The sequence below is a fragment of the Pinus tabuliformis genome, chromosome X, assembly GCF_031772625.1.
Source record: "Pinus tabuliformis cultivar Carrire ecotype Pingquan chromosome X, CPIR1, whole genome shotgun sequence".
In the NCBI taxonomy this organism is placed as follows: domain Eukaryota; kingdom Viridiplantae; phylum Streptophyta; class Pinopsida; order Pinales; family Pinaceae; genus Pinus; species Pinus tabuliformis.
In genome coordinates, this window is record NC_142308.1 from 811,417,648 (window position 1) to 811,433,795 (window position 16,148).

Below are 16,148 nucleotides of genomic sequence, written 5' to 3' on the forward strand. Positions count from 1 at the left end.
AAAAAAAAAAATTAAATTAAAATTGAAATTTATTTTTGTTTTTAATAAATATAATATGTTAAAAAAATATTTTTTTTTTTTAATTAATATAATATGTTTAAAAAAAAAAAAAACTAATGAATCTGTTCCTGAGTCACCCGAACAGCTGATTGATGGCTTGGCTCTGGTCGTTAGATCTGCTTCTGAGCTGTCCGAACAGCAGATTGGTGACTTGGCTCTGCTCGTTAATATAACTGGCCTATGTGATAGCACAGTCCTCCCCAATTTTCATAATAACATTTTTAACTATGGTAATAATCATAATAATTATAATTATAAATATAATGAAATAATGTGAATAATTATAATTATAAGAATTATAATAAAAACAACGATGGGTATAATGATGACTATAACAACAACTTTAATTATGATAATAATTATAATAACAATTTTAATAATAATTATAATAACTATAACGATAATAATGATAATAATTATAATAATAATAATAATGAGTTGGATGGTTCTACCAATGATAATTATAGGGGTAGAAAGAATCATAGTATAAATAATAAGGTTATCAATTTGTCCAGTTTCTCCTTTCCCCCTTCTACATTTAATGTTTTAAGTAAAGGGTTAAATTTTTCCTTAGCCCCTAAGAAGATTCCTATGGATGACATTATTTGTGACGTAGAGTTTGAGATTAAAGGTTTACCTGATAATATTAAAAACTCTATCAGGCAGGATTGTGCAGTAATCCTGAGGAAGGCAAAGCCCCCTAAGAGCAACCTTAGCAAGGAAGAATTGGTAGCCTTTAGATCCTTAAACCAGAACAATGATATCGTTGTTCTGAAAGTCGACAAAGGTGGGGCTGCTATCATTCTCTACAAATTTGATTACCGCAATAAGATATTGGATCATCTTCAAAACAGTGGAAGCTATAAGAAGCTTCCCAAAAACCTTTTAAAAAATATTTCTAGAAATGTGGCACTTGCCATTAAATCCTATAAATCTGCGTGTGACTTGCACCATAAGCTCATTGAGAGCAATCCCATAACTCCTAGGATCTATGGACTTCCTAAGATCCATAAAGAAGGAGCTCCCCTTAGGCCCATTTTCAACACCATTGGTGGGCCTACCTATCTTCTTGCTAAGTTCCTTGCCTTCAAACTTAAGCCCTTAGTTGGCCGTAGAGAGTCCTTTGTCAAAGACTCTGCTTCCTTTATTAAGGAGCTCAACGGCATTAAGCTTGACCCCGAGGACATCCTTGTTAGTTTTGATGTTGTTTCCCTGTACACCTGCATCCCTATAAATGAGGCCATGGAGGTGATCAACCGCCTAACTGATCTTGATACTGCTCGATTAGTGGAGATCTGCCTCACCTCCACCTTCTTCAGTTTTGAAGGAGAGTTCTTTGAGTAAACTTGTGGTGTTGCCCCCCTTTCCCTTGTCGTAGCTAATCTTTTTATGGAAGATTTTGAATCCAAGGCTCTAAACTCGACACGCCTCCTGCCGAAGCTTTGGAAAAGATATGTAGATGACACTAATGTCATCTAGTCTCATGGCCAAGAGGAGTTGGATCTCTTCTTCAATCATCTCAACAGTCAATCGTCAGCTATTAAGTTCACCAAGGAACAAGAATTCAATGGTTTCCTCCCATTCCTTGATATTCTTATTTCTAATAATAGTGATGGTTCCCTCTCCCACCAAGTGTTTCGAAAGAAAACACATACGGAGCAGTATCTTCATGCCAATTCCCACCATTTCCCGGCATAGAAGTTGGGTGTTCTCAACACCCTGGCTACTCGTGCCCTTAGGATCTCTGATGAAAAATCTTTGATAAAGAGAAATCCCACCTCCTTAATGTCTTTGTTGAGAATGGTTATAGCAATTTCCTAGGTCAGAAAGCTTTTCTCAAAGCTGCCAAAAAATCATTAGCTAAAAGAGAACCGAAAGAGCGGGTCCCAGGTTTCCATCTTCCGTATGTGTAGGGGACCACTAATAAGATTTCTAGGATTCTTCAAAAGCATAATGTCCCCTTGACCTTTAGACCCCTCAACACCATTCGTAAATCCCTCAGATCTGTGAAGGATCCTATCAACCCTAAGGACATGAAAGGGGTTTATATTATTCCTTGTTCCTGTGGAACACCCTATATTGGTGAGACTGGTCGCTCCATTAACCAAAGGATTAGTGAGCATGCAACTGACCTCAAGCATAGGAGAACCAAGTCTTCCGCTTTAGCTGAGCATGCGGAAAGTACCAAACATCATGTTTGCATAGAGGAGGCGAGTGTTATCACTAAGGTTTCGCAATTCCATCACCGCAAATTTAGGGAAGCCCTTGAGATTGAGAAAAGACTGAACAATCTCAATAGAGAAGATGGATGGAAGATCAACAGTTGTTGGATCCCATCCCTCTCTTCCTACTCGTTTTCTTCCCTTCCTCCCCTCCCTCGTTATTTAGCTTTTTTCATGTATCCTTCTCTTTTGGGCCTTTAGTCTTTGATGTGATTTTGAGTCCCAGCCCTCTCCTCTTAAGTTGCTCTTCAAGGTTTTGTTATTTATTATAAGATATTTATATAGGATATTTAGGAGTATTACGATAACACTATTATATTAATCCTTTCATAACTCTAATAATAACCTGATATCAATCTAGGATATTATGATAGTTTAACCCTTCAAAATAAATAAATAAATAAGAATAATTTAACCCCTAAAATTTTCCATAATATCTATCAATAACTTCTAAATGAAAAATGATTTTTTATAATTAATTTATTTTAATAAGTCCCTTTATATATCTATAACTAACTTTGTAATAATCTATTTAAATTAATTTTGTGATATTTTATTTTATAATTAATTTATAAAATAATTCCCCTTATCTTTAATATATTATAAATAACTATGTACATTTAATAACTTTTTAACTAACTATTAATTTAAATTAATTCATTAATTCACTTTTTAACTAACTACTAATTTAAATTAATTTATTTCTTTTATATAGTCCCTTTAAATAAGAATATAACTCATTAACTTTTTTTTATTAACTTAATTATTAAAATATAGGTCATGCCCTTAATCCTTTCCATCTAACATCTCTTGGTCAAATTTAGCCGTTTGATGTTCTGCTCTGACTATTTTATATGCAAAACTTGATCTAATTCTTCAACTTGTCCTGACGATGAACTACACTGGTTGGTTCGAAACACGTCAACAAATGAAATTTCATGTGATTTACGCCGAAGAATCTCTCATAAATTTGATATGGATCACAAAAGCCTCAATTCAACAATAAAATTAAAATTTTAATAAAATTATAATTATAAAATTTTCATATATTTTAAAATAATTTCATTAACCAATTTTAAATAATAAAAAACATTTATATATAAACATTTTAATACAATTTTATTAATACATTTTCTGTAAAATTTAAATATAATAATAATAAATTATATATAATTTTTTAATATATTATGTTGATTTTATTATTTTTTAATTGAATATCTAATAATTTGTTAATTTTTTTATATATATAATCTGTTAATTTTTAATAATTTAAAATTTCATATATATGTTGAATTTAATAATTTTTACTTTAATAGATAATTTGTTTTTATTTTTTATTTTTTTATATATAAAACTTGTTGATTTAATATTTTGAAATTAATTTATATATATATATATATATATATATATATGGGTTTTTTTTATTTTAATAATTTAAAATTTATATGATAGCGGTTTCACCGTAAATCACATTATCAATCATTTGTCGACATGTTTCGAACCAACAAGTGTGGTTTATTTTAGGACAAGTTGAAGAACTAGATCATGATTGCATGTTAAATAGAGAGAGAAGATCATCCAACGACTATATTTGACTAGGAAATGGCTATAATAGACTAGGAAACGACTATATTTGACTAGATTGGACCTACGGACAGGGACAGCGGCTGTATTTGACTTGACTTGACCAGGGGATATGAATAAGGAGAATTAGTTTCGATAATATATAAGTTAGTTATGTTATTCTTATTACTATCAATGAATTGTATTTAATTATTATTTGTATATAGATAAAAAGTTTTAACAACATATAAATAGTAAAGGTTTATTATTAAAACTAATACAACTTTTAATCATTTCAACTACTAACCTTTAGGAGAAAGAGTATATTATTCTTAGTTAAGTTAATATTTATAATTAATTTTTTTTATTTAAAGGCTAAAATATTAATATTATAATATTAAAAGTTTATGGAGCAAGTCAAATAATAATTTGTTAGAAGAATAACTAACTTATTTAGTTAAATGACCCAATTTATTTAATTATAACCCTTAATATTATCAATGAATGAGTAGTAAAGGTTTATTGAAGAATAACTAATATGGCTTTTAATCTTTTCTACTACAACCCCAAGGAGAAAAGAGATAATATTAATATTTAATTCATTTATTTAAAGGAATAAAAATTTAATATTGTAATATTAATAGTATTGGACTAAATGATTTATTAGAAGATTAACTAATGTAGTTAGTTAAATAATCCAATCTGTCTAATTATAACCCTTAGGAGAAAGATTGTTAATAGGTTTTAATAGTTATTGAAAAATAGATATTAATATTATAATAGTTATAATATTAACTAGATAATATAAATAAATAAAAGTTATAATGTTAACTAAATAATAATACTAATAGTTATTATAAATAAATAATAATAATTAGGTTAATTAAAAATGAATTATAATAAAATCAAACAAATCTACTCTTCTTCCTAATCTAGAAGGTAACTAGAAAGAATAAATAAGATTACTAAAAAAACCCATCGAGAAATCAAAGAGCAAAGACAAATTTACTAAAAGACAACACAAGGGGCGGTGTAAAGCCCATGACTTGCAGTTCGTTTGGTGATGGGCACGCAATGGGCGAGTAGGTGACGAGCTGGGCCAACCTGTTGGAAATAATACTGAGAGGGGGGGTGAATCAGTATTATCAAATTCTTTTCAATATATCTTCCTTATTTATACTTTGAATAATTCTTCAAATCAAGGCCGCCATCGACGGAGTCACTCACTATTCATATGGTGAGGGTCCTCTCGATGGCGGCCCTCTCCTCTCGATGGCGGCCTTAACAGTCGAGTACCTAAAGGTCCTTATGGTTGAGCACCCTAAAGGGTCCTCTCCCTATGGTCGAGCCTGCTTACGCATCCTTAACAGTCGAGTACCTAAAGGTCCTTATGGTCGAGTACCTAAAGGTCCTTACTTTGTATGTCAGTATCATAAAATAATGAGCAGGAACAAGAAAATCAAACAGTCACACAAAAGAACACCAGATATAAGGTGGAAACCCAATGTGGGTGAAAACCACCTGCTGCAATTTGTCTCTATCTTCTTTTAATAAGAAACTCCTTTTACAATGATTTTGTACTGGTGCAGTCCTTTACCAGTACAAAGGCTACAACCTGCAGAGAGCTACAACCCTCTTAGCTCTTGTACTAGCCAAGATACTAGTACGTAGGTGCTGGCCTACTAAAGGCTACAACCTTCTCTTTCTTCCAAGGACCACGTTTCATAAATTTTCAGACTGGATCCATGAACATCAATCAATCATCAAGTATATCTGCATCAAACAATCTCCTTTTCCCATTTAGCACTGAATCAAGTAAACACTTCTCTGACAGCTGTACCCAGAACACAGTAACAGTAACCGCACACCAAATTCTGAACCCGGAATACTGCAGCAATAGACAGAGGCAGCTAGATCATAATTTAAATATATACGCTACTTCAACAACCTGAAACCTACGTACAGATCTATAAAGGATAATTCCTTCTTTCAAATATTCAGACACTAATTAACCTAGATTGTCAGATTTATAGATCAAGCATGCACCTCATATAACAGATCAAAATCATGCAAAGAAACTATTATTCAAGCATAAAGATTATGACCCATCAAATGAACTTATCCTTCTTTATGCACTAAGGTTCCTCCTTCATTCAGATCTAGATCTGCACCATAACCCAATCACAAATATTTTAGATCTAGCACTTATTAGATACTCAATTCATTCGATGATGCTTTTCCAAATGATCTCCTTCCTCTTTTATAGTCTTAGGCCTTCCATAATACCACGGTCCAAAACCATAGGATCAAAAAAACTGTTGGACTAATACCATGAATCAACCATGAAAGTGCGTGAGATCAACACTTTTGGATGCAATACCACGGGCCAAAACCATAGGATCAAAAACTGTCGAACTAATACCATGAACCAACCATGAAAGTGCGTGAGATCAACACTTTTGGATGCAATACCACGGGCCAAAACCATAGGATCAAAAACTGTCGAACTAATACCATGAACCAACCATGAAAGTGCGTGAGATCAAACATTTTCTCTACATGAAATAAACTTTTCTCTGCATAAAAGTGCGTGAACTTTTCTCTACATGAAATAAACTTTTCTCTGCATAAAAGTGCGTGAACTTTTCTCTACATGAAATAAACTTTTATCTTCATGAAAGTGCGTGAACTTTGCTGCACTATAATTTATCATCTTAGATGAGTGGGTTGCCATCAAGTACAACATATGTATCATAATGCCAACAATCTCCCCCTTTGGACTTGATGGCAACAACAACCAATCACTCTCCCCCTTTGACATCAAGTGCAAAGGGTTATGCTCCCCCTAAGAACATGCTCCCCCTGACTATAAACCAGATATGCAAAGAAGAACCATAATCCATCAAACACCATAAATGACCATGAAAGAGAGATAGAGACGTATTGCAGCAATATTCAGACCAGCATCCATGATCTCCTTCTGTACTTCCTCCATAATGCCAACAATGCATGATATGCTCCCCCTGAACGTGTGCCATTCGATCTTTGACCAATCCGGAACCCAGCACATGTACGCATATACTTCAGATGAACCTTGCGTACAACCAACAATCAGAAGAGATTCAACAACAAGATGATGCATCAACAACCCCCAGCTTTTTCCTGAGGTATTCAAAGGTCTCCCTAGGCAATAGTTTGGTGAGTATATCAGCAACCTGTTCCTTAGAAGGAACATACTCCAACTTGACCTTTTGTTCAAGCACTTGTTCCCGGAGAAAGTGATACTTGATTGGTATGTGCTTGGTTTTTGAATGCATGACTGGGTTCTTTGAAATGTTGATTGCACTTGTATTATCACATAAGATGGAGATGGGTGGTGTACAAGTGATTTGAAAATCCTGCAAGGTCTGCATCATCCAAAGGAGTTGAGTGCAGCAAGATGCAGCAGCAACATATTCTGCTTCAGCTGTAGACAAGGCAATCGAACTCTATTTCTTGCTGAACCAAGATACTAATCTGGAACCCATAAAGAATGCACCACCACTTGTGCTCTTCCTGTCATCCACGCTTCCGGCCCAATCTACATCAGTATAAGCATGAAGTGTGAGATCTGTATCTCTAGGATACCATAAGCCATAATTTTGAGTCCCTTGAAGATATTTGAAGATTCTCTTTACTACCTGAAGATGGGTTTCCTTTGGATTTGCCTGAAATCTTCCAACTATTCCCACTGCATGCATGATGTCTGGTCGGGTACCTATCAAATAAAGTAGACTTCCAATCATAGATCTGTAGTTTGGTTGATGTATTGTTGCTGATTCATCATTTGCACTGAGGCTACATCCTGTGACCATGGGTGTACATACTGGTTTTGCATATTCCATGCCATATTTCTTCAAAATCTGCTTGAGATACTTGGTTTGAGACAAGAAGATCCCTCCTTCCTTTTGTTGGATTTGCAGGCCAAGAAAATATGTCAATTCTCCAAGCAAGGACATTTCGAATTCTTTCTGCATCACCAAGGCAAAGCTTTGATTCATAGATTCTTCATTGCTGCCAAAGATAATGTCATCTACATACACAACAAGTATTAGCAGTTTGTCATTTTCAATTTTTATATAAAGATTGCTATCTACTGATCCTTTTGAAAAACCTTGTTGATGAAGATATTTGTCCAAACGATAGTACCAAGCCCTTGGAGCTTGTTTAAGATCATAGAGAGCCTTTTTCAGTCTGCATACAAGATTTGGATCATTTCCAAGAATGAAACCATCTGGCTGCTCAATGTATACTTATTCTTCTAAGTCTCCATTCAGAAAGGCTGATTTCACGTCCATTTGAAATACTTTGAACTTTTGAAAGCTTGAGAGAGCAAGGAACATTCGGATGGCCTCAAGTCTTGCAACAGGAGCAAAAGTTTCCTCAAAATCTATTCCTTCTTGCTGCGCATACCCTTTACAAACAAGTCTTTCCTTGTTTCTAATTACTTCCCCATTTTCATTCAACTTATTTTTGAAGACCCATTTTGTCCCTATAATATTCTTATCCTTTGGTCTAGGAACCAACTCCCAAGTGTTGTTCTTTTCGATCTGCTCAAGTTCTTCATCCATTGCTTTGACCCAACATTCATCTTTGCATGCCTCTTTTACATTTTGTGGTTCAGTGGAGGAGAGTAATGCCAAATAGCTTGAAGCTTCTGCAATTGTTCTTCTTGTTTGTACACCTGCTTCTTTCTGCCCCAAAATCTGAGATTCTGGATGATTCTTATGAACGTACCAGGATGGAGTCTTCTCTTCTATCCTTATCTGTTCCTCTGGTGCTTCTTGAGGTTCTTCTTCTTCATCATTCTGTCTTTGAGGGTAGTCTTCATCTTCTTCAATATTTTCATGATTTACTTGCCTAGGAATGTATCCCTTTTCATCAACCACTACATCAATAGTGTCAACAATTCTTCAAGTCATTTATTGTAACACTTATATGCTTTGCTGTGTGGAGAATAACCAAGAAGAATGCCTTCATTTGCTCTAGGTTCAAGTTTGCCAAGTTTATCATCAGTATTCTTAATATAGCATTTGCTCCCAAAGATTTTGAAGTGCTTTACCGAAGGAGTCTCACCATACCAGAGCTCATGAGGAGTTTGAGTGTTGTTCACTTGGACATTTGTTTTGTTGAGAATAACAACCGCAGCATATGCAGCTTCACCCGAGAAAGTTGCGGGAGTTCTGGACTCATCAAGCATAGCACGGGCCATTTGTTGGACTGTTCTGTTCATCCTTTCCACCACTCCATTTTGCTGAGGAGTTCTAGCTGTAGAGAATTCCCTTCTTATCCCATGTTCTTCACAGAAATCGAAAAATTCATTTGAGGTAAACTCCCCACCTCTGTCAGACCTGAGGCACTTAATTTTGTAACTTGATTCATTTTCAACCAAGGCTTTGAAGGATTTGAATTTCTCGAATGCTTCGTCTTTGTGCTTCATAAGTCCTAACCAAACAAACCTGGAGAAATCGTCAATGAATAATATCAAGTATTCTTCTCCTCGAGGTGTCCTTTTACTAAATGGACCACATACATCTGTATGGACTAGCTCAAGAGGCATGCTAGCTGATCCTTCCTTCTCTGGAAAGTTAGTTCTGGTTTGCTTTCCAAACTGACATGATTTGCATATGGTGTTGTCTGGAATTTTGATATCTGGAAGACCATGAACAGCCTGATATTTGCACGCTTTCCTTATTTGTGAAAAGCTTAGATGCCCCAACCTCCGGTGCCATAACCAGTGTTCATCATCCTTGCTCAAATAGCATTGTTGTTTCCTTCTTCAAATATGTATAGATTATTTGGAGTTCTTCTACCTTTGATCACTGTTTCACCTATATCAAGATCACGAACATGACATCCGTTTGATCTAAATATCAACTCGGTTCCTTGATCACAAATCTGGCTGACACTTAGAAGATTATGCTTCAATCCATCAACATACAAAACATTTCCAGCTTTGACCTTTTCTTTTAACTGAGCAGTGCCTTTTCCTTTTATAGCTACAGGAGTATCATTTCCAAAAGAAACTTTCTTTCCCTTTTCTAAAGCAGAATATGATTCAATTTTTTCTTTATCACTTGTCATATGTTTCGAACATCCACTGTCAATGTACCATAGATTTTCTTGTCCTTCTGCATAAAATTCTATCCCACATCTTTCTATTTGTGGTTCCTTTATTCTCCATGTTTTGGTGCTTGAGGCTTGTTCCTTTGTCTGCTGAAACCTGCTCCTGCATTCAGAATCTTCATGACCAAAGTTATTGCAAATAGAACATTCAACTTCATTTTCAAGAGCCGAAAAGTTGTTATAGGTCCTTTTTGTAATCCCGATCATACTTCTTTGTTTTTGAGCTTCTCTAGTCATGATTGTTTTATATGCAACACATTGAGCTGCTTTGTGACCAAAGTTATGGAAAGAGAAACATTGCCCATTGAAGAAACTTCTGCGATTATCAAATCTACCGGCCAAATGATTGTAATTTCTATTTTCATCCATTCTTGAACAAAATTGAGAAGATTTTACCTGTGGCTGGTTGTAGCTTTTGTTCATCCTTAAGATAGATTGCCCCTGGTTTACCTGATAGTCTTTGTTCGTTCTTGATGTAATTCGTCCCTGCTTTACCTGGTGATCTCCATTGTGCTTTTGCTCATTCCTTCTTGCTGCATCAAGATAACTCTTTGAGGTGGATGCTTGAGATGTTTCTCCATTATGCCCCAGACCTGTCTTGTTTAGCGGAGAACGTTGTACATTGATGATCTCATCTAGAGTTTCAGATCCTTTGACAAACTTAAGATTAATAGCCTTTGTTTTCTCAATTTCTTTTCTAAGGCCAACAATTTCACCTTCTAACTTTTCAAGATATTTTTCTTTTTCATCAATTTGAAATTGTAGAGTATCAATGATCATATTATTTTCTTCTATACATGTCTTAAGTCTAGAAATCTCATCATAAAAACTATCCACATCTATAGCATCCATGTAATCATCATCTTCAAATGCCATTAAAAGTTTATAGTCATTACCTCGTTCATCTTCATCACTATTTGATAGACCATCACTGTCTTCATGAGTGTAGTAGCTTTTCTTTTTTGCATTTTGTTTCTTGTTCCATCTAGCAGGTTCCTTTCCTTTGTCAATCTTATCCTTATGAGGACATTTGGCAGCATAATGACCTACTCTTCCACAAGCAAAACATTTAAAAGGTAGCTTACCTCTTAACCTTCCAGTACCCCGTTGAAGATTTCTGACAAAATTTTATTCTTCTTCTTCTTCTGGCACGTGACTTGATTCATATTAGTCTCCTTTGCCTGAAGCCTTAAAAGCAGCTTCTCTCGTGTCTGATGGACCTCCTTTTCTCATTTCATAAGCAGTTAGAATTCCGTGTAGCTGAGTCATAGTAAGAGTTCGTAGATTTTCCTTTTCTTCTATTACAGATACTTTAGATTCAAACTTGGGGGACAATGATCTTAGGACTTTTTCAACCAGAACAGCCTCTTTTATTTCTTCACCCAAGTTTTTCATACAATTAACAATCTCATCTACCCGAAGGAAATAGTTAGCCACACTTTCATCGTTATACATTCTGAGATTCTCATACTGAATCCTGAGGGTTTGAAGTTTTGCACGTTTTACCTATTCATCTCCTTCGTAGCTCAAAACAATCTTGTCCCATATTTCTTTTGCGGATTTATATTGCATAACCTTCACGAATTCAGATTGAGATAGACATCCTAGAAGAGTATTAACCACCTTTGCATTTGTTTCATATTTCTTCTTCTCAGCTGAATCTGTAGGAGTAGCTGATGGAAAAGTATACCCTGTTTCTATAATGTCCCATACTTCTGTACCCAAATTTTGAAGATAGGAAGTAACTCTTACCTTCCAATATACGAAGTTTGTCCCATCAAAAATAGGTGGCCTGATTGATGCTTCCCTCTCGTAGTTGCTCATGATGTTAGATCTTCCTTCAAGCGATCAAGCTTCTTCAGAAGGACCTGCTGTGATACCAATTGTTGGAAATAATACCGAGAGGGGGGGGTGAATCAGTTATCAAATTCTTTTCAATATATCTTCCTTATCTATACTTTGAATAATTCTTCAAATATTGATCATTACTTTGTATGTTAGTATCATAAAATAATGAGTAGGAACAAGAAAAGCAAATAGTCACATAAAAGAACACCAGATATAAGGTGGAAACCCAATGTGGGTGAAAACCACCTGCTGCAATATGTCTCTATCTTCTTTTAATAAGAAACTCCTTTTACAATTATTTTGTACTAGTGCAGTCCTTTACCAGTACGCAGGCTACAACCTGCAGAGAGCTACAACCCTCTTAGCTCTTGTACTAGCCAAGATACTAGTAGGTAGGTGCTGGCCTACTGAAGGCTACAACCTTCTCTTTCTTCCAGGGACCACATTTCATAAATTTTCAGACTGGATCCATGAACATCAATCAATCATCAAGTATATCTGCATCAAACAATCTCCTTTTCCCATTTAGCACTGAATCAAGTAAACACTTCTCTGACATTTGTGCCCAGAACACAGTAACAGTAACCACACACCAAATTCTGAACCCAGAATACTGCAGCAATAGACAGAGGCAGCTAGATCATAATTTAAAGATATACGCTACTTCAACAACCTGAAACCTGCGTGCAGATCTATAAAGGATAATTCCTTCTTTCAAATATTCAGACACTAATTAACTCAGATTGTCAGATTTATAGATCAATCATGCGCCTCATATAACAGATCAAAATCATGCAAAGATACTATTATTCAAGCATAAAGATTATGACCCATCAAAAGAAATTATCCTTCTTTATGCGCTAAGGTTCCTCCTTCATTCATATCCAGATCTGCACCATAACCCAATCACAAATATTTCAGATCTAGCACTTATTAGATATTCAATTCATTCGATGATGCTTTGCCAAATGATCTCCTTCCTCTTTTATACTCTTAGGCCTTCCACAATACCACAGTCCAAAACCATAGGATCAAAAAAACTGTTGGACTAATACCATGAACCAACCATGAAAGTGCGTGAGATCAACACTTTTGGATGCAATACCACGGGCCAAAACCATAGGATCAAAAACTGTCGAACTAATACCATGAACCAACCATGAAAATGCATGAGATCAACACTTTTGGATGCAATACCACGGGCCAAAACCATAGGATCAAAAACTGTCGAACTAATACCATGAACCAACCATGAAAGTGCGTGAGATCAAACCTTTTCTCTACATGAAATAAACTTTTCTCTGCATAAAAGTGCGTGAACGTTTCTCTACATGAAATAAACTTTTCTCTGCATAAAAGTGCGTGAACTTTTCTCTACATGAAAGAAACTTTTATCTTCATGAAAGTGCGTGAACTTTGCTGCACTATAATTTATCATCTTAGATGAGTGGGTTGCCATCAATTAAAACATACGTATCATAATGCTAACACAACCAACAAGTTGGGTGCGCTTGGAACGGTGCGAAAAGTCAAATGAAATGCGGAAACCGACTAAGTGTTGGAAAGTTCAGTGGTGAGCTTATATGGCGAGGCGGTCCTGGGTGTGGTGGCCCTCACCATGGCCGACATGGAAAAATGTCTAAGTGTGGGTCGACTTGGCCATGGGCAAAGCCGCTACCTTGGACAACCTTCATATATATATATATGTGTGTGTGTGTGTGTGTGTGTGTGTGTGTGTGTGTGTGTGTGTGTGTGTGTGTGTGTGTGCATGTGAGGGGGAGTTGGAGAAAGATCATTCAACGAAGTCATGGAGTTCTAAGCATCTACAAGCAGGAAGTGCAAGCTAGAAGTTTGGAGTATGAAATGTTGGGCGAGGTGCAGGTAGGCTCGCAGGCCGAAGCACTTAGCCACAAGATCGGGTCAGCTAAACGAAGTCGTCCGAGGGCGTGTGAGGGCGTCGGCGGGTGAGCCGAACGAAGTCATGCGAGGGCGTTGGCGGGCAAGCTAAACGAAGTCGTTCAGATGGTCAAATGAAGGTGCATTTGGGTGAGCGGTTCAACGAGCGCATTTGGGTCGTCAATTGAACGAAGGTGTTTGGTGGTCGGTTGAACGGTGGGTCGTTCAGTGAACGAAACGAATGGGCAGTTGTGGTGACTCGGCTGGACGAGTTGGGCGCCCATGCAAATGTGAAAAACGGTAAGGCGAGTCAATCGTGCAAGGCGACATGAGTTGGCAGCACGACGAGTTGAACGATGGATCGTTCAACGAGTTGGAAAGTCATGACAGTGGGCGTGCGTGCGGTCGAGCGGCGAGTTGGGGCACTGGTGAAACATGAAGCGAAGAGTCATGTGATGAGTGAAACAAAGGAGCATGAACGAATGAAGCATTGGGCAGACGAGCTGTGGGTGTGAACCGGGTGGACGACACGACTCGGCAAGGCTGCATGATAGCTGAATGACGGGGTGCTGATTTTGAATGAAGTGTTGGTGACGCTGCACGGTGGTGTAAGCCAAACTGTGAAAATTTTCAAGTTGATGTAAATTTGTAAAAATTGAAAGACTGTCATTATTATTCAGGTAGACTCTGTTGGTAGGAGCATCTTCTACCAAAGATATTCACAATGGAGTTGCAAATGAAGGAAGTTCAAATACTTCTTCAGTGGCAGTCATTGGGGAAGATTATGTAGGTAGAGATCCAGCTGGCATAGTGGAGTTTTGCAAGTATGCCATGGGCATATATGACTTTCAGTTGACGAAAGAGAAGCTTGAGAACCTTGGGTGTACATGTGAGGAGGTTGAGGCTGTGCACAGATACTTGAGAACACAACATCAATTTGATACATGGGTGGATGAGAGTCAGGGAGGAAACTTCCTGGCCCTCCTTTCTCAATAGACAACCTGGAGAAAGGTTGGTGCAGTGATCTTATTTAGGGAGGATTGAACCACCTTAACAAGGGTCCTTGGGAGGAGGCTTCTTTATACTGACAGGTGGATGACGTAGGAATGAATGCGACTGTGTAGCAGCACATTGGCATTAGCCTCATGGACTAGATGTTGCATATGGGATGGACATACCATGGACCTGAGCATGGATTATTTTGGACAGATTTTGATCAAGTTTGAGATTATGATAAAATGTTGAAGAAAAAACCGACGATGGCATGGAGAAGGTACATTCTCATGGGTTGAGCATTACAGTTGGATTAGCTGCCCAACTAGTTCGATGACATGGGGGAATGCAGCGCACTGGGTTTGTGTCAAATATATGTCTTGGTTTTGACTGAGATGTTGTATTGGCTGGAGTATTATGTAGAAGTTCACATGACGAAACGACACATGGTGGAGACAGTTGTATTACATATGTTGCAAGGATGTTTGTAATATATGGACTAATTGAAGTCATGGATCAAAAGCGAGTTCCTGATTATGGAGACATAGACCAATGTTTTGTGTGTCGTTGGAGTGAAGGCAGGCAATATGATCATCCTTGATGTTGGAGCTGGTAGCACTTTATGATAGTGGTTGTTTTGCAGTCTTGGCGACAGATGGTTTCCGGGATGGAGAATTTTCGAGGTCGACAATGACTTTGAGTGGGGGAGGATGTAACTCCCATGAGTTCAGTTCGTTTGGCGATGGGTGCACAACGAGCGAACAGGCGACGATATGGTCCAACCGGCAAGTTAGGCGTGCTTGGAACGATGTGACAAGTCAGAGGAAATGCAAAAATGTGTTGGAAAGTTCGGTGGTGAGCTTATACGGCAAGGCGGTCCCGGGTGTGGGTGCCCTCACCATGGCTGACATGGAAAAATGTCTAAGTGTGGGACGGCTTGGCCATGGGTGAAGCCCCTACCTTGGGCAACCTTCATATATATACATGAGGGGGAGTTGGAGAAAGATCATTCAACGAAGTCATGGGTTCTAAGCATATACAAGAAGGAAGTGCGAGCTAGAAGTTTGGAGTCTAAAACATTGAGCGAGGTGCAGGTGGCATCGCATGCTGAAGCACTTAGCCACAAGACTAGCTCAATTGAACGAAGTCATGCGAGGGCGTGTGAGGGCTTCGGCAGGTGAACCGAATGAACTCGTGCGAGGGCGTGTGAGGGCGTCGGTGAGCGAGCCGAACGAAGTATTCCAAGGGCGTGCGAGGGCGTCGGCAGGTGAGCCGAACGAAGTCATGTGAGGGCATGTGAGGGCGTCAACGGGCGAACTGAACGAAGTCATGCGAGGGCATCGGCGGGTGAACTGAACGAAGTCGTTCGAACGTTTGAATGAAGGTGCATTTGGGTGAGCA